Genomic DNA, 21,076 nt, shown 5'->3' on the forward strand with positions numbered 1-21,076 from the left:
TTAGCTTAGCAAAATCTTTCAAAACATACTCACGCCGTATTCTTGTCACAGCTGTGGTACCTCGGCGTAGCGTCCGACTAAAAAGCTCCGTCCTCCTGTCGACCGTTTAGGTTTCCCTCGTTGTGTTAGCAGGTAACTTTTATACAAGACATACATATATAATTTTGTTTGAATAGTGCCTAAGATGCGCCCTTAATTGTGCAGCTTCAGGCATGGGAACTGCTGTCTTGTCTGGTCCTCTCTTCGCTCTGGAACAAGTGCAACCGAATGACTACGAAATGTATTGAAGTAACGAAAACCTGGTACTGGATAAAGAACTGAAATTATGGACAAGTGGTACAGAACTTGCATTAAAAGTAATTGTGCACTTCGAAATGGAACTCAACAAACAACTGTTTTAACTTATAGAAAAATAAAGCAAACCTTTGTAAGATGGACATTGCCTGCTTGTCATTTTATATCAGAACGAACCTGTGTGCCTTGTGCTTTGTTCAATCTGTATTTAGTTAAATCTCCAGGTGAAACTCCTGGGGTGGCGTTGTGGCATTTTGGAGCTAAAGTAAAATCGAAGTCAACCCTCGCCTTGCCACATTCTGGCGTTAGTTCGGGCAGGATTTGATAAATGACAGCGGCATGTTCCATATTGATACAATGTATAGCTATTGTCAATGTGAAGTGGTAGCCTAAAGTTCTTGTGTTGGCCTTTTGAAAGCCATACTGACCAATTTTGTGTTTTTGTTTGACCTGCACATCGGTATTTTTGTTTTGCTGTGATTTGTTTAATTTTGTACCTTTTGTGCATGCATGCTTTCTGTAAATATTTCTTTGGTCATGTTAAATGGTTTGGAAAAGTGCTAATGCTAAAAGAACTGCTAACGCTATTACTCTACTGACTGTATCTGTGTACATTGTATTGGCATAACATATATTTTTTGTTTGTGCAGAGAAAGACAAGACAGCAGTTGTCCAAGAACGATTAGTTATGGGGTAGAAGTGTGAGGTCACTGCATCTTGGCATCGGAGCTGGGAGCTGTTCCTGGTGGCCTCCTGGTGGTGGCTTAAACCCACCCGGCAATAGTGTGTAAGTCGAGAGGTAGGAGCTGCTGGTGTGGGCAGTATCCGGGGTGGTCTCACTTATATGGGCGGTCAACGCAGCTATTGTGTCAAAGGAAAGGGCTGGGGTACGGTTCCTATGCAGGCCAAGTCTGTGTGGTTCAGCTGGCAAGCCGTCAAGGCCCCACATCCCATTTGGTTACAGGTGGAAGGTGTGGCAGCTGTTTTTAAACTGTTTGTGATGGGCCGTTGGTGCACGGCGTTTCTTTAGTACAGTGGTCGGTTTAGGGGAACCCCCTTAGCCTCATAGCGCCGCCGCTGTAGTCATGGGCGTCATTGTACACCCCTTGCGTACGTGTGTTGTCCGGCATTCAACACGCCCCTCTGCGGCCGTCAAGGCACCTCTTCCAGCCTCCGAGCGGGGTGTAGGCTGAGGAAAAGTTGCAGTACCTGGTAGTTGTTTGCGAGCGTGGTATGAATGTGTTTTAGCATCGCCGGGACGACGATGCATTTTGGGGGGGGCATATGTGGCAGTATCGCCTGCAGGCAGGCTCTGCCACGTAAATGTTTTGTTTTTATTATTTGCGTCATGCATTGCGTCGCCCTATAAATAGCGTGTGGTTCAGGTTACGCGCCCTCTGACCTCTCACTTCCGCCCCTGGTCTCCGGGCCACCCGGTTCGAGCGCTCCTTCATGTCTGCGCAGGTAACGTCAACCCGCTAATTAATGCGTTTTAATGCTAAATTGGTCCTAATGCAGAGCTTCTCCGCTACTTTAGCATGTCGGTGACGCTGGTATCTGGTGCGCTGTTTACATCGTCCAACTTTGCGACGCTCTTGTGGGAGGTAAGAGTGGCAGCTAGCCTTTTAGCTTAGCAAAATCTTTCAAAACATACTCACGCCGTATTCTTGTCACAGCTGTGGTACCTCGGCGTAGCGTCCGACTAAAAAGCTCCGTCCTCCTGTCGACCGTTTAGGTTTCCCTCGTTGTGTTAGCAGGTAACTTTTATACAAGACATACATATATCATTTTGTTTGAATAGTGCCTAAGATGCGCCCTTAATTGTGCAGCTTCAGGCATGGGAACTGCTGTCTTGTCTGGTCCTCTCTTCGCTCTGGAACAAGTGCAACCGAATGACTACGAAATGTATTGAAGTAACGAAAACCTGGTACTGGATAAAGAACTGAAATTATGGACAAGTGGTACAGAACTTGCATTAAATGTAATTGTGCACTTCGAAATGGAACTCAACAAACAACTGTTTTAACTTATAGAAAAATAAAGCAAACCTTTGTAAGATGGACATTGCCTGCTTGTCATTTTATATCAGAACGAACCTGTGTGCCTTGTGCTTTGTTCAATCTGTATTTAGTTAAATCTCCAGGTGAAACTCCTGGGGTGGCGTTGTGGCATTTTGGAGCTAAAGTAAAATCGAAGTCAACCCTCGCCTTGCCACATTCGCGTAACAGTAGCATTCAGGACATTAGTTTCTATTGTTCCACATGTCGAGAATATGTCCGAAACCTGTGGTGAGCCAGCAGCTGTATCTGCAGCTGTCCGCCTCTGTCGCCCTGGCACTGCGTCTGTATGAAGACCCCTCTGCAGGCACCTGTTCCCTGAGTAAAAAGAACCATGACCTCCTCCCTCCACAGAGTATCCCCGGGCGAGAGGTCAACCGGCTCGGATTGCCTCTTCTTTCTTTGGCTAGAACCGGCTTTTCCAGTCTGGCTGCAGTATTATGGCAATCGGGGGGAAATTAAGTCGGGACACTTTTCAGGTTTGGGGCCAGTTTCTTCCTTAAAGTGTGCGTTCACTTGGAAACAAAGGTCTAGTCTAATCCACACCATAATCTGTTTTATTATTTCCCCAAACCCATGTGCCTGCATTGACTCGTATGGGAAAATTAAAGTAGCAGTAGAGCTAAATGCTACTTTTGATCAACTTACAGCTGTTTTTATTGCTGACCCAGCCCTTATGATGCAGCAGTCGAGCCAGCAGAAGTGAAACACTTCACCACAACTTCTGCATGTGGCCTTTCATCTGGGCCACTTCTCTATCACAAAAATACATACATTTTGTGCAAACCCTCAGGATGAGAGTGGGAAAAGCTCCTCGGAAGGCGATCAAAAGACTGGAACTAAAAAAGCGCAAAGAGGAGCAAAAGGCGGTGAGAAATTCTCATGAATGGTTTACTTGGAGTGAGGTGAGTGTCCTGTGGTGTCATTTTGACCAATGTTTTAAAAGCCATTCTGTACATGGAGCTTGGTAATGTGTTTGTCACAAAACTAACGCAGAGTGAGCGTTCGAGGAAACAGCCACGACATGTCAGTCAGTCCGGCCATAGTGGTCAGCCTTTACACACCATGACATTTGACGATTAATAGGAATCTCCACTTCCCCCTCAAGAACTTCTTTTGGGTGAAAATGAAACTTATGACCAATACTGCGGTCAAACAGAGGTCTCACTGGCCTGTTTGACTGGCCTGAGTGAAGTCAACTGTCCTCTGTAAATAAAAGGCGTTTACATCAAACTGTTAAAGGGACCGAAAGTTGTTTACATCTGACACGATGTCCATCCGTGACATAAGAGCTCGCCTTATCCCATGCACGACGCCGGTGTCAGGCCTGTGCTCCCGATCAGAACAGCCTCACTGTTGGTACCGCTTCACACTGGGCCTATTGTAACACACATGTGCACGGTTTATCTGTGTTCTGCTCCCTCTGATGCCGCTGTTTTGCAGAGATCTTTCTTTCCAGGGCTTGTAAACAGCCACAGACGGGCTTTGTCCACGGGATTACAGCTGTCAGATTGCCTCGGTTGGATGTCAGGGTTTGCTGTCATATATGCCTACATGGTATCGCTGCAGATGACATCACTACTATCCCATGTGCAAAGGGGTGACGCACCGAATGACATCATTGAACTGGCTATTGTATAAATGGTTAAATACATTACATACCAGTCAATTTCAGAGTGTCTCAGAGATAGTTTGAATGATTTTGCTTGGTGGGACAAAGCCAACCAGGACATTTAATGAACCAACCTCAACATTTCTTGCTAAAAGCTGGCAAAGATACACCACTTGTACCGTTTGTTTCCTAATGTACATAGTGTTCAGAGCATCATTGACTAATAGCTCTAAATGTATTGTCCGGTTAACCAGAAGAAGGACCCTCCCTCCTCATTTGAGTGATTTCCCAGAGGAGCACTCTCAGGCGGATGCACCACTGTGACCTTGACCGCTCCGTAGGTTCTCCGCTGATCACAAAGACCACTGCTGACCTCTCGGTATAAAGTAATGAGACGGGCGTGTAACATATGATGGCAGTTCTGCGCACCCACTGGGACTTAAGGATGGGCAGAGAACTCCCCAAGGACGCCACAAGCAGTCCCTCCGGATTTGGAAGACTCACATTATCTGATAAATTAAGTGTCTTTTCTCTTACATACGTGCTCAAACATGATAAACATACAGGATAACGCATGCCTCTGCGACGTGACACCCACAGATTTTTATTTTGCAAGTGGTTTTCCAGGTCATCTTGTTTTCTTTTTTGCCCTGATACCATTTGTCCTCGCAGGGTGTGGCGCTGTACTCTGCAAACAATGCAAATGAAATTGAATCTTTTCAAAACACGGCCCCACCTTCAGCATGCACCTCACACTGGAGAGCACCGACAAACTGGGAATGGCAGTAATAAAAGTCTTGCATTATTGTTACGATTACAAACAAAAGATTTGGATATTCTTGTGTTCTGTACTCTCCCTGACATCTCTGCTTTCCAGTGCTGCTGTCAGAGAAGACCATCCGACGGCAGGTGGCAAACAGAGCGGAGCTTTGTGTGGCCCATGTAAGGTCCATACGTCCCGGGACATGAAGGCCCTCTTTATGGGGAAGAGCAGCGGCACTGTTGTCTCCAGCCTGAAGCCTACACCACTGTAACGGCCCCTTTATCTGCGGAATGTCACAGCGAGAAAAAGGACCGTACAGCACGGACATTATAGGCCTTACAGTGTGACACAACCAGATGTCAGGCTAGACTCCTGTTAATAATCTCTATTTTTATCTAACGTTTATTTCTCAAGGCAAATCTTTAACAATCTTTTATAAATGGTGTGTAATACGGCTTGTAAAACACATGGCCTCTGGATTTGGACTAGGTTTTTTGTTACATCTAATTTGCCTATTTGCATTCAGCACTTGCTTTTACCTCTGTGAAGTACCGGATTCAGCCTGACAGTTGAACATAACATTCATGGATATGACGTTTCCGAAAGGTCTCAGACTAATGAACAATGCCATAAATATTCAGTATTGCATTCCTGTAGCCAAACGGCCTAACAAGATAAGCCCTGTAGGGTAAATCATTACAGTGCATCTTGTAATCTCTACCTCCCACTGCCTCACACCATCACAGAGGATTGGTGTGTGGACCTCCCTTTGCTGAACTGTCCCAGCGCATAGACACAGATGTGGACATGGCTCGTGGCACAGCTTTGCTCCCCAGTCATGTTTGTCTTTGTCACAGGTAGAGCTTGTGAAAAGTCAATGTTTTGCATGTACCGGTGCTTAAACAACACCAGGTTTGTTGAATGGGCACCTGAATTATACCTCCGAACAGTAGGTCAGTACGGCAAGTAGTGGCAGCTCCGGAGATTATACTTTTTTGGTGGCAGAGAGGGGTCCTGCTTATATAGAGGGGAATGTGTTTACGGGAAATAACACCTTTCTTGGCATTTTACATTGGCTAGTGACGCCGTGATTATGGCTCAAACATATTCACTGAAAATGGAATTCTGGATGGACTGATCTAAGTTTTTTATAAAGAATCTTGATGGGGAGGAGAGGGCTGTGCCTGCTGATGCTGCATGTGGGATTTGGGAGTGCATGACAGCCGCTCTTCCCTCTGTCTCTGCGCTCTCTCTGTAACCTATACCATGATCTGGGGAGAGGATGGGGGTCTTAAGGGGGGTTTCAGACAATTTAGGACCCCCCCTTGGCGCTGCCTAATTTCTGACTGCAAGTATTCTCAAATGACACTTGTTGAGGCCACAACTCCAGGCGACTGTTAAACTCGATAAGCTAGGGTGTTTTTTCTTTGTCATTAATAGACTATTTATAAACCACATAATGTTACCGCACATTAAAGATGTCCTAAAAGTTCTATTTTAAGAAGTTTTCTCTTATTTGGCTCATTCTTCCGTTCAAGCAAAACAAATGGAACAAAGCTTAGCCAGTCAATCACTTTCTACTCAATGAACAAACACATTTTTGTCATTTTTTTACGCACATTAAAGTAGCTGCCCGGAGCCTCGCTGTGTTACCATCCTGACCCCTCTGCTCTTGTGCACATTCATCCGACTCGCACGTCACACTGTTAGACTGTGATTCAGAGCCAGCGGAGTCAATGACATGCCATCTCGGAGTGGGTCAAGCGCTGCAGCGCGACAATGCCTCCGTTATGTGTTTTTTGGGATGCACCCAAGGCTGTGGTTTACCCTCAATGAACTTCTATGACGCCTGGCCACAAAAGAACCACGCAACACGTCGGGACAAGTATCAGAACAATGAAAAGACTATAATAGTGCGTGTATATGGACTGGGGGACAGCTGCATTGCTACAGTGGCAGAAGTATAATTTGGTTTGGGGAGGGAGGGAGGATGAGCCGTGGTTATCTCCTCAGACAGATTTAGGCCTGAATGGGGCTCTTTGAGGGCGCAGGTGGCACAGAGTACAATCTGCCGTGCTTTGAAGCTCTATGCAAAACAGAGGGAGGTAGAGCAGTGATAAGAGGTGGGTGTTTGCATTAAGAGCTATCTGCACATGCAAACTAGGTGAGAGCATGGACACACAGAACAGTCAAATAGGAGAGAGGGCAGAGAGTCAGTGCTGCAGAAGCGAAGGAAATCCTCATACACTTCTTGACCAAAGAAGTTGCAACAAAAAAAGCGGTCACATTCTAATACCGCCTTCAGCTATGATTAAATTTCTCAATGTGGTTAAGATCTGGACTCTGCAGCGGCCAATCCATGTGTCAAAATGATGTGTTGTGCTCCCTGAACCACTCTTTCACCATGTGAGCCTGATGAACCCTGGCACTGAAATTGGAATCCATTGATGGAATAACCTGGTCATTCAGGATGTTCAGCTTATTCTTTGGGCACATTAAACCTACACTTGACCAACTTCAACAACCCCAGATCAAAACAGTTAGTTAAAGCTTTTTTGGTCAGGCGTCTACAGTATAAAGACATTTTAGGAATGTGACAATGCTGACAAAGTTAGCATGAGAAGAATAAATTTCCCCAAACGGCTAAAACGATTAAGCTTAGTCCGTTGTCTGGTTTTGCAAATAAACGCTTCACTTAAAGTCACATTACTGTGGAACTTTACCATACGATGAAATGAATAAAGGACTAAAGATTAAAATGCATTGCTGCTCGTTGCAATTTGCAGCAAAACCATAAACCCCAGGTTCCAGAAACCGCTTATACTCTGCCTCGATTCTGAAAAAAGAAGGCATTTGCCATTGGAAAATCTCTGTTGTGTCAGCAGAGTGGTAGGTTTGGGTTGCCAAATTCCAGAATCTTCATGATGTTTGGCCTTCCAGTTTCCAATAAGATGTGTGATTAGGCGGTAATCCCTGTAGACCTGCAGAAAGTTGTCCGCTCTACACTCTAGAAAGATTGGAGCCTCATATGGGACGGAGCGTGATTTATTGGGTTGATTTTTTTTTAAATGTTTGAATTGTGTCTGCTAGACTTAAGTACGGCTTGTTTCCGAACACCACACATGCCAAAATCCCACACAGCTACATCATTACAGGCCACAGCGGTAGTGAGCATGTGCGGAGATCTGTTATTACACTGCACAGTGGTTATGCTGACAGTCTAATGAAGAGAGGAGGGAGCCACCCGGCAGCTGCAGTGGCCCTCTGACGACAGTAATGTGCCACCAAGTTTCTGGTCGAACGAAACTTGCCGCAAAATGAAGTCCTGGTCCCGAAATGTGCTGTCTTAAACGCAGGCTGTTTTGGGATTTCCCATGTAATCCCACAGAATGAACTCTCTCGGAAACACATTTTCCCGGGCCAAAACATCTTCCCATCTTCCCATCCTCCCCACATTGTCGAAAAGTCATCTAAAAAACAGAAACGTACCTGTGGCGCTGAGACCGGAGTGTCCTCAGATGGCAGTGGGACAGCCTTGTAGACAGAGCACGCTTGGCTTTGGGCCCGTTCTGTTTTTCCACTTTGGCAGAGCTGCTGGAGACGTGGCGGACCAAAAAACCATGACTCAGGAAAACTCGTTTGGCTCACCACACAGAGGCTGTCCAGGATTATGCTCCGATGGCCCCAACACACACATGCAATATCTCCTATCTAAAGTATGACAGAATGAATGAATGAATGAATGGTTGGTCTGCTAGGCAAATAGATACAACTGAGAAACAACCAAAGTGAAGATGATTCCTCCAGGCTGTGTGAATGAGGGCATTTTTTCTGATGATTGAGTGCCATTATGACATGGCTAATAGCTCAAAATGGTTGATTTTGCATGTCTCTCTTAAATGTGGTTATGCAGATCTGTATAACCACTGAACATTCCTTCCAGCAGAACTGAGGGGAGCAGACTCCAGACTTTAACCTCTGTGTGAACACGAACAGCTGGAGGTGCACCGCTGGCTGCTGACCTTGTGAGCGTCGACTTTGGGGGAAGGCGCTATGATAAAGTCTGTTTGAAAAAGCAGCACAGCAGAGATGACCTTCACACCGTGTTTGTATCTTTGGAGACTCAAAAGAGAAGCTCTTGTTAAACTCTTATCTGTGGTCGCGCGTTTTCTTTAAAAAAAAAAAAAAGTATGGGGCTGGTTCTTGCCAGATAATGTAGTGAATGTATTCATATAGTAGTGAAGAGCCATAAACATGTTGAAATCTTCAGAGAGATTCAGTACACTCTATGTGCCCTTCTGCGCTCATTCTTTGTATGTGGCATTGTGACTAAATACCATCAATATTCACAAATATTCAAATAGGTGAAAACTTTAACTTAATGTCATTTGTTTTCGGTTTGCTTAAAACCTTATTTTGATTTGACTCTTCATCAAGGAGCATTATCGCCTGCATCTAGGAGCAAACATATTGTATGTGAAGTAAATTATTAATTATGTATGTCATATGTTACACACCAAAGAACTACTATGTCTTGTTGAGATAGAATTACCGGAACTAAGACTATTTGATCTTAATTTGAGTAATTGGCAGATAATTCACTTACATGTCGGCACGAATGCCTCCAGACGTCCCGCCTTATATTCCTGGGGTACAATGAGATTTTCTTTCATACATTTGAGGAAAGTTTACATTACCTGTGGCATATTGACGAGGTTCTAGGGTTTCCTGAGGATGGAGTATTGTCATTAATTATGGGGCCCCTCTGCATAACCTCACATAGGCTCCTCCTAAGGTCACGCACAGATATTATACAGTACTGCAGACCCAATGATGTCATGGACTGTGCATGTGAAGAGTTAGGCGTACGGGATGAGAGTAATAGTGAAAGGATGCTTTAAAGTGGACACATAATGCATTGTAGGAACTTAAAAAGACCATTTTGAGCACCTCAACAGATATGATTTGAAATAATGCATTTGTAAGGAGCATACAATAATGTCTACAGTGGGACAGGAAACAAGGGGCCAGGGCGCTTCTTACAGGATGATAGGGGAAGTGGGCGTTGCCTAAAAAGACATTTTGCACTGACAATCGGGTTACGATATGGGTTAGGTCAAGGTATGGGGGAAGAATTGGAATCAATCATATTGTCCTGACATCCTGTAAAAAAAAAAAAAACTTTTGTCAAGACTAATTTCGCCAGGAGCTCCCTCTGCATGTAGCCGTTGGAAGTGAATACAAGCTTTCAGTTTCACCTAACGGCAGCCTTAGCACATTGATGATGCTGTTGTGAACACACAGAAGTGCTCAGAGCGGGTCTAGTAATGGGAAACCATTTCATGTTGCATATTTGTAAAATACTCCTCCTGGAACCGCCACCTTAACGTGGTGGAGGGGTTTGAGCACCCGAATGATCCTGGGGGCCCTGTTGTCGGGGGCTTCATGCCCCCGTAGGGTCTCCCAGGGCAAACAGGTCCTTGGTGACGGGTCAGACAAAGAGCGGTTCAGAAGCCCCTTATGAGAGACCAACAGGCCCGGTTTGAATCGTGAGGCCGTCCTTCTGTGGACCCACCACCTGCAGGAGGAGCCATAGGGGCTGGTGCAATGTGATTTGGGCAGCTCCAACAGCTGCTCCCACGAAACGGAAACGGAAAAGTGGAAGAAAATGAATGGATGGATGGATATTTGTAAAATATAATCCAGGAAGTACAGATCAGAGCGCTTCAGCAGTAGAAGAAGAAGAAATGACCGAAATCAACGGGATTACTCTGAACTGCGTGAATCAAGAGAAATATTGTGAGGGAACAGCATGGTTAAAAGCGCAAAAAGATGATGTCAACACACGGCCGGCAACGTACTCTTTTCTTTCATCTTTTTTCCAGCACAAATTGAACTAGCATATGTCAGTAAGCGCACAAAGGTACTATTCAGCCGCCTCTCACCATCGTGCGATCGAAAAAGGAACGGGCCGCTTTTACACACAGCAGCTTTATTTATTTGCCATCTTTGTGCTTCGTGACTTTTGTTCCCAGGAGTTATGTGTCCTTGGAGACTGTCGACTGTTGGTTGGACTTCATTCATTTCTCTACAGGCTTCTCCTGCGCACAACACGCTTCCACACAAGGACATGTTTCTTTTGGTGGAGAAAACAGTGGGGAACTTCAAATTAGTCTCAAGAGAAAGCAGACGTAAGAGTGAAAGCGAAAGAGATGTAGAGTACAGGAGATTGGTTGTTCTATGAGAAGGTATTGCGATCTAACATTTTGCATTTCAATCCACTTTGTTTTCCCAATAGAAAGTGGACCTCTTTCATGTAAAGATACGGACGACTGAGTCAGAGAGTCACTAAAACTGGTGTGAACACTCTCAAGGCTGCAGGTCGGATTTCTCAGAACAGCCCAAAGCACATTATAAAATACAGGGGCCACGGCAGGGCTGTCGTGGCCTGTCTGTGAACTCTGGAGAGAGGACTCTGCCGCCTTGATACAGGCCGACGGTATCACATCCACCTTCTCTTGAGAAACACTGGCTCTCACCGGTAAAAGCATCAGCCCATTCGATCGCAGTGTCTTCCTTTGTCTTGGGTGGAGAGTTATGAGCATCCTCTCAAGTGGGACGTAGGGTACAGCAGATCTGGTGTTGTGTGCTCAAGAAAATGCAAGACCAGGACAGAGCACGGCTGAAAAATGTAGAAAGATTTGACAGGGAAGAGGGTTCTCCACTAATGGGGCACGGTTCCGGTTGGTGTTTGAGGATAGGCGAAACAGTTATCTGGGTACGCTGTCTTGTAGTTCAGGAGAAAGGTCCCATCCTCTTCCTGAGCCAAGGGTATACCTGCGAGGTTGGTCCGGCCTATGCAGCGATCCTGTGAGGTCACGAGCGCTCGGGGGATTTTGCGTTAGGACAGAACCAGCGGAATGCGTCATGTCCCACATCCACTCGGGGCGCTGGAATGCGGTGGTTTTTCCAGATAAACGGTAACAGCTGTACGTGAGTGATGTGTGGGCGGGAGGTCGGGACAGTGCTCCGCTCATGTTGACTTTGGACACGGTTTGGTAGGAACACTTCAAACGCACTTGCGGTTCCCCCTGCAGCAGAACCCACGGCTTCGGTTTCAGGAAAAGAGTTTGAGTTGGATCGTACGGCTCAGCACCTTTCAGCTCCAGCTTTATGTCAGATTACGGGAGGGAGTAAGTGCAGTTAGGCCTCCATCTGACAGAGAATGTTTACTCTTGATGCTTGGAATACGTAATCCATGACTTTTGGTGTTCTTTGAGCATTTGGAACACAGTAAATAAAGCTGCAAGAGGAGACAATTGTATTTGTTTGTGTGACCAACATGCTTTTCCAGCGAGCGCAGAAGCAGCAGATGGAAGATTGCTCAGAGGCAGGTTGGCCTCAGCAGGAGAGGGCATGAATTCACGAACAGAAGACATTCTTCTCTGAGCTCTTCCACAGTTTACCTCGTGATCTGCTTTTGTCTTCTGATCGCTGCTATGACTTCATGGTCTGCGAGAGCATCCTAACAGGATTATGCGATAACAGAGGTCGAGGCTGGCTAACGCAGTGTCGGAAACATGATGCATTATGTCTGGCGTGTGTCTAGACCTCTTGTCTGTGAGTCGGTAAAAACAGGTTAATATGTAGGAAGTTCACGTTCATTGGTCACAAGTTAGTTTTTATTCTGTGCATGTTGAAGTGTACCATCCTTGGAAACTGTTTAGACAGATTCAAAAGAACATATCAACAATAAAAGTATGTCTAGACCTGACCCACTTCAGAAAGAATGCCTATAAGTCCATCTTTTTCCAACTGAATCCGCTGATAAACTGGACAGAATCCCATTTTCTCCTATTCTTTACCCTGCCTGAGTGACTGTCTGATTTGGTGGTGGTGGGAGAAGCTGCTGCTCCATTGGCCTGTGTGTCTGAACGGGCTGAGGCACATGTGTGAGACATCCTGTGCAGTTGATTATTGGCTGTTGCGCCTGGTTTAGCAGTGAACTTGGCTGCCTGCTCCGGCTCAGCGAGCGGAGCTTCTGGAAAACCACTCTGCTGCCTCTGAGTGATCCTACAGTAGCACGAAGAAAGCTGTGAAGAGTTTCAGCTCAATTTAGATATACTTTAGGCTGTATTTAGAGCCGGTTTAGTTGGGATTTGGTCTTGATCTAGGCTTGGTGGCACTTGGAAAGTTAAAAGGTTTGTAAACATGGAATATAGTAAAGTGTGGATTTATGTGGTGGATGGCCCGATTGAATCAAACCTCTTCATCGCAAAGCAACCTAAAGAGAAAAAAATATGAGAACATTCAACATTAACCTGCCATGAAATCAGAATGTGTGAGATCAGCACGGCCTGGTCCCCGGGGAATAACTGCGGAGCCGATGGAGAGACACGCACAGATTACACTGCTATCTGACACCCCCATGAGCAGATTTAATATCCCCCGGGCCTACGGTTTCCACGGCAACAGGTAACTCAGCGACAGCGCACCGCACACATACGTTTTGGTCTCATCACTCTTATTAACTCTGCCTTCCCTCCTCCAGCGTATGGCAAGATCTGCATTAGTCAGCACTGCTTTGAATGACTACAGACCCTCAAGCTGCTTTAGCTTTTTTTTTCCCTCCATGTAGCCTTCACCGAGAGTCCCTCCTCTTCTCAAATGATTACAGTGTGAGGCATTTCATATTGACAACCTTATTTGAATAGGCTTTTTCCACTCGTATATGGTTCTGCTCAGCTTCAGTCTTCACGGGTAAAGCTTTAAGAAGATGTAAGATAGTCCTCTGAAATACGCATAGCATTTACGTTGAAAATTTTTAGAGAGGTAGTTTTGCTGTTGCAAGAGGTGACTGCCAACTGGGCTGCAAGCATTATAGCCACCATCAGCAGAGACGGTTGGAGGTTTAGCCCGCTAGTATTGTCACTGGACGTTAGATGAAAGGGTTGCAAGTTCATAATTGCACAGCGCATCTTTTTCCATGACGCCATCACTCACTAATTCAGAGCCATTCACTCCTCCTTTTACAAAATAAGATGTATCTCCAGCTATAAAACGGTTTTGTGGGAAGCATGGGTCACTGGAAGTCGGAACCTGGCAGACACTGAGCCTGCGCTTGTCAAGCCAGCGCTCCAGCCGATGATCCAACCAACCGACATGCAAACGGCACCGAGGGAGAAGCTCAAAGTGGGTGTGGAGCTTCCCTTTCATAGTTGTTTTTTGGCACTTTTGTTTCCACGTATTTGTCCACGGTGTTTACCTTGTGGCCTGCTCACTTCTCTGGCTTTGTTCAGAGTCGAAAGAAAATGCCATTAAAACATTAAAACAGCCTCTATTGTTATTATTATTTTTTGTAAGTCTTGGGTCGCAGCATGTGGACCACCCCTCCCCTCTTGTCTGCAGGGCTCCCTCTGAACACTCTCGTTTCCAAAGTGCCGGATTTGAGGTATTCTTCCCTTAAGCACCTACAAGTATTGCTTTACTCGCAAAGGACTAAATAGTATTAAAGTTGCCATAGAAACCTCAGAGGCCAAAATAAAGGGAGGGTGCGGTGGCCTTTTTGTGGGTGTCCGCTGCTGATACTTTCTTTGTGGAGCAGAGAAAAGTGAGAGGCAGCTTCATCTGGGTGCCAGAACACAGGGCCTGTATCAGATATCGGCTCAAAACGCCTGTCACTACTCTGGGCCGGCTCCACAACTCAAGTTCATCTGGGATTGTCAGCACATAAAGTTAACATTGAATTAAAAAAAGGTATTGTGAAGAAGTTTTACATGATATTTTGTATTGTATTGCGCTTCAAAACTTAAATTCCTTAAATCCTCTGCTCTTTGTTTTATGTAGCAAAACTTCACAAACCTTTATACAGGACCTCAGTTAGACCTCGACAGAAGACGATTGAACCCAAATCCATCCAAATCCAAACTTTTGAAATGTCTCTATTGACGTCACGGCTCTCTCCCACTTCTCCCGCCCCACCCCACCTCCCCACCAACCCCCGCTCGCTCACTGCTCACTCTGTCCTCCCTTCACTCCCGGCTGCAGCTTGTGCCTGACCCGTTGGGGGTCTTTGGCTGACCCCTGGACTTTCTCTGGACACAATAGTCTTTGGTACACAGCAGCGGCGGTGGGAACGGGAGCGCTGGGGAGGACACACAGTTACCCAGACACTGCCTTCATGAGATGTCAAACTCCCGAAAGGTCATGAAATTCAAGATGGAGGACATGCAGGTACAAACATAAAGCCACACTGAGGAACAATCCAAGGAGAATGTTGCGATATTACTTACAAAATTGTCATTAAGAAAGAAACGTATTAGCGATACCAAACGTTTCCCAAATGAACATCCACACCCACTTTAGCTTCTTCACTTAGATTGCTTCCTCTGATCACTTAGATTGCTTCTTCTTCTATGCTGCTAAAGCTATTTCTTGGCTTCTCCACATTTTCAAAGCACATAGTCCATACCAAACCCATCCTAAGCAGTCGAAGTATGTTCACGGATTTGGTATCATGCTGGTAGCAAAAAACTGTGGCTTGTTTCCAGTGTTTTATAATGTGTCATTCCCACTGGTCCCAGCAGAGGGCACTCCAGACCAATTCAAAATCCTGACCAGCCCTGCGACTCACTCTGGATCTTTTTTCTAGTTTTAAAGGGACTATAGGTAGTTTAAAAATGTTAAAATAATGTATTTTCCTCCCCCTACATGTTCCAGCCATGTCCTAATGTGTAGAATGAGCCCAGACCTATTAGCCAAAACTGCCTCTAAAATCCTTCACTGTCACTCAAAAAGGTGTTAATTCGGGTCCGAAGTGCCATCATGCACAAGCTTAATTAAGCTGCAGTTACACATAAGGCCTGAGGTGGCAGTAGTGAGTATAAAATCACGAACTTGCATCTAGCCCCTTTAAAGTAACATATCAATACTGAAGTAATGAGCCAGACAATGTTGCAATACCACCCTCTAGTGGCTAGTGGTGACTCCAGAAGGTTTACTATAACATGGAAACCAATGGGGACTTTACATGTGTCAAAAACTGCTTAAAAGCCTGGAATTAAAGAAAAAAGCCGTTTCCTCCTGGACAACACTGAGAAGAGTAACATTTTCTGTTGTTTGTTTCTATTTGTTCATTTTATGCTTGATATGTTAGCTTTGGACTTTGATTGACAAGCCCTGGAGCACTGCTAATGGGGGCAGAGTTTCCAGCCTTTCTGTCCTTTTTTAACATGCTCAAATGGAAGAATTAAATCAAATGTGGAGGAGTGAGCCATGACAGCCTACTAATGTAAGTCTATGTGACGTAACCATGGATCTATTCAATGGACGTACCCAAAGAATGTGCCCACTTTCATTTCTGTGGCTGCGGTTCTAATTTTACAACACTTGAGAGACTCACTGTCAATTACACAGGACTCTTCCCCCAAAGCACGGCCTCATGTTCAGCCTCCTGTTCTTGTGCACCCTGTCAATAAAAGCGCAAGGACTTTCAGAACAGTTGGAAGAAAAAGAACCCCGAAACACTTGAAGCACCTCTCCAACAGATGAAAGATCATTTAAAAGGCGCCGAAACACACGGCTTTCTCCTCTCTGCCTGTGATGCACAAGAGGCCTCTTCCTTTCCAGAGCGCATACTTGTCCATATTTCTCTGAGGGGTTGGCCGACATGGAGGGAGGGCTCGGGACAGTGTATCTTTTTTTTTTTGTTGCTCTAGTCTTTGGCGCTGGTTGGGTGGTCTGCAGATACAGTATGACGTGGGTTGTGACACAGCAGGTTTTCATTTTCAAGGGTCAACAGTCAACAGTTTGTGAGGAGTTCCCTAACAGTATTCAAACTTTAATCTTCTGCTTTGTGAGAAGTGCAGAACAGCCACAGCATCAACACAAAAACAGATATTTGAAGTTTCAGTATGTGAAAGAATCCCAAGAGTACTTGAGTGTTACGCAAACATACCTGATCCAACTTTGCCTTGCGGGCAGATGTTACTAAAGACATCTGAATGGAGTCTGTCAGGTGTGCATTGTAAGCCTCGGTCATGGCACTTTGGGAGCAGAATGGCAGCGCTATTGTGGGCCGTCCGTTGCCATGGTGACGGTGTAGGGCGCAAGAGCACGCAAGAAAGAGAAAGAGTCCCCAGAGACGACTGAGTGGATTTCGGACGGTTTCCAGCGCGAGATCTGATTCCGTGTGCCTTCATTACACGTCATGGTGTTTGGCTCATGCGACGGTTGTCAAGGGCCGCAGTTTCCACTTATCACGACAAACTGTGACCTTAATTTAAACATATATGGTTTTAAATTTGAAATCATCATAGCATTTCCTGACCAGAGCCCCGCTAAACCAAGCATTGATCATAAAGGTAACTCTTGAAAACCATCTATCAACAGCGATTTCGCAGAGTGGCCTGAAACACTCTTTTCCTGACACACTCCAGTCTTCCAGATCAGGACGTTTTAAGACTTTTCTTTTTTTTTTTGAGGGAATAGAAGATGGCAGTGCACATGAACTTGACAGACCTTGCAGCGAGAGGACCCATCACATTTGCAGCAAAAATCTCCATAATACTGAAGGAGAGTGTCTCGCCTCCTGCTCCTCCAAAGGGCAGCGTTCCCTCTGGCTGCCGTTCCCGTTCAACTGTCTTTTATTGTGAGAGCTAAAGTCGAGCGCTGGGGTGAAACATCTGCAGAAGAAGGCACTTTTTCCGGTCAGCTCTCCCCAAACTCATCTGCCTTTAAATACAAGAAACCAGGAAAAGGCTGAGATTCTATTTCACCATGGAAGAGTCAGAAAAGGGCATTACTTCTGAGTTTTCACAGTTTCATCTTTTTAACGATTTTGTTTCCATAACTTGCCTTGTCAATTTATCTCTTTCTGACTATACAGTGCCTCTCGAAAGTATTCATACACCTTGAACTTTTGCACATTTTGTCATGTTTACAACCCTAAACATAAAGATTTTATTTTGATTTTTTTTACTGAACGTTCACACACAAGTAACAGACAACTGTGAAGTGAAAGCGAAATGATACATGATTCTGTTATTTTACAAAAAATAGAAAACCGAAAAGTGGGGCGTGCATAAGTATTCATACAGCATGCATGAATACTTTGTGGAACCCCCTTTGACTGCAATAACAGCAGCAAGTCTTTTGGGGTTTGACTCTACAAGACTTGCACATGTAGAGACTGACATTTTAGCCCATTCCTCTTTACAAAACAACTCAAGCTCTGTCACATTAGAAGGAGAACGTTTGTGAACAGCAGTTTTCAGACCTTTCCACAGATTTTCAATAGGATTTAGGTCAGGACTTTGACTGGGCCATTCTAACACATTAATATGTTTTTATTGAACCATTCCATTGTAGATTTATCTTTGTGTTTAGGGTCATTGTCCTGCTGGAAGGTAAATCTCCGCCCCAGCCTCAGTTCTCTTGCTGACTCCAGCAGGTTTTCCTCCAAAATGTCTCTGTATTTGGCTCCATCCATCTTCCCAACTATTCTTACAATCTCCCCAGTCCCCGCTGAGGAAAAGCAGCCCCACAGCATGATGCACCCCCCCGTATATTTGACACTGGGGATGGTGCACTCAGGACGATGAGCAGTGTCAGATTTGCTCCATATAAAACGTTTTGCATTTGGGCCAAAAAGTTCAATTTTTCTCTCATCTGACCAAAGCTCCTTCTTCCACATGGAGCTGTGTCCTTCATGTGGCTTCTAGCAAACTTCAAACGGGATTTCTTATGGCCTCCTTTCATTAATGGCTTTCTTCTTCCACTGGTTCATGAAGGCCAGATTTGTGTAGAGTCTGACTTATAGTTGTCCCATGTACAGATTCCCCCAGCTCAGCGGCAGGACTTCACAGCTCCTCCAGAATTATCTTGGGGCACTTGGTTGTATTTCTGACCAGTGCTCTCCTTGTTCGGTCTGTTAGTTTACGTGAACGACCGTGTCTTGGTAAGTTCATAGTGGTGCTTTACTCTTTCCATTTCTGAATGATGGATTGAACAGTGCTCCGGGAGATGTTTCAATCTTGGGAAATCTTTTTATAACTTAATGCTGCTTTAAACTTCTCCAGAACTTTATCCCTGACCTCTCTGGTGCTCCTTGACCTTCATGATGTTGTTTAGTGACCAATACACTCCGACCATAGCTCTGAGGGCCTAAAAGAACAGCTGAAATTATACTGAGAGTAGATTACACACAGGTGGCCTCTATTTAACCGTTAGGCCAAGGTGTGAACATTCTGGAGTCATTAGGAATGTTATAAAGGCAATTTAATGCACTCAGAAAATGCTGTATGAATACTTATGCACGCCCCACTTTTTACTTTTCTATTTTTTGAAAAATAACAGAATCATGTATCATTTTGCTTTCACTTCACAGTTGTCTGTTACTTGTGTGTGAACGTTCAGTAAAAAAATAAAAATAAAATCTTTATGTTTAGGGTTGTAAACATGACAAAATGTGCAAAAGTTCAAGGTGTATGAATACTTTCGAGAGGCACTGTATCTATATCTCCCCGGTTCAGTCAGGGAAGATAAAGCCCTGCCTTTGTTTCCCTTTGACACAAATCTTGTTCAAATTTGTAAAAAAGAAAAAAAATCAACAACCCCGCATTCACTGTGATTGCTGCAACTGCCTGCCACAGTTTCCCATAGTAACCCCTCCTCCCCGACTCTCCAGCTCCAGCTCCCGTCTCAGATATTTGTTTTGGACTGGCTTTGGCCCCGGGGTCAAGCTCGGATCCTGCCGCAACCCGCTGTCGCCTGGATGAGTTTCAAAGAGCATCAGATCACTAACGGTCCCATAAAGGCTACTCTTTGGTTTTTAATCTATAGGTGAGAGTGCCCCGACTGGTCCGACTGGTGTGCAGAGAAATCGCATGTTCGGACACCGCTGCATCTTGTAAAGCCTGACAAAAACGAAACCAAAGTGGAATCGTCAGAAAAGGCATCGACATAAAGTTAGGGAGGCATTTTGCAAACAGGTTTATCCTATTATTACTTAGCACAGAGTCATAGTGTTGGTTTGTATCTCCTCAAACGGTGTCGCCTTTCACTCCATACTGAGAGGGACACGCCTTTATCGCTCCATACCTAATTTGAAAGCTCAGATTTCAGGTTTAATTCTGGGGACAGAATGAATGGGTGGCCTACATGAAATAATGATGTGATTGCAGTTTCATTCATGGTTTGATTTCTCTAGACCCCAGGAGAAGATATAAGCCTAATAGTTTATAGATATCTATTGTTTTGGCTGTGAGGATACCAGGGCCAGTTTTGTGGACATCGTTCCACGCCCCGGACTCCTCTGTATCTTCCTCTCTCCATCTGTCATAATATTTTCTCAGTCAAACATCTGCTGGAGGAATGCACTGCGGGCCCACTTCCTGTCAGCGGCACACCTTTAGGCCCCAGCCCCTCGCTCGTCCAGCCCTGTGCTACTATACAGTAGGAGAAAGTAGTAGTTGGGCTAGTAAACACAGTCCAGAAGTTTACCTCGCGACATCACTGTCCTGATCTATTTTATTATTATTCATTATTATTATTATCATCAATATCAATGTCAGGAAAGCTCATTGACCAGGGATGGTTTGTGTAGTAATTGTCTCTTCTAAAGGCTTTCTTTGATTCGAAATGGTGTGATACCTTAAATTGGCTAAGAAAACAAGACAAAAAACACAACTCACATCTTTAAATGCACATGTGCTGTCACTGAAAGTCACAAAATAGCAACAGATATATGAAAAGGACCAAAATGTAGCCCGCAAGAGCTCATTTTAATTGTTAGTGGAGTAAATGTATATTTTCTTAGTGGACTAACTTCATTACATGGTGGTAGGCTACATCCTTTATAACTATGTCAGAGCGCCCTCTACTGGACATGTGTTTTTGTCTTGAGAGGGAGATTCAATATGTATCGACCTGCAGTGAGTTGAGTGAGTAAAATGTTTACTCAAGTAAGAGTAGCGTTCCTTTGAAATAATTTTACTAAAGTGGAGGCAAAAAAGTTGTTCAAGATATTTACTTTACGCACGTAAAAGTAAACTGAGGGATTACTGAGGGACTGGGTGTTAAAGTCTGATTTTGCATTTTGATAAATGGGACATTTAAACATAAATCAGTAATTTCCACGAAATAATAATTCTGGAAATTTGAATGTTTCCAAAGAAAACAACATAAAAAAAAAAATGTATATAAAATACAATTCTTGGGATAAAATCCCAATCAATTAAACTTTGATTTATATTCATGTCAAAGAGAAGCTTTTAGGTATTTACAGATTTAATCAAGTACTTACTTACTCAAGTGAGAGTACTGTTATTGAGTGCTAAAACTACTCCAAAA

This window comes from Gobius niger, assembly GCF_951799975.1.
Source record: "Gobius niger genome assembly, chromosome: 15".
Classification (NCBI taxonomy): Eukaryota; Metazoa; Chordata; class Actinopteri; order Gobiiformes; family Gobiidae; genus Gobius; species Gobius niger.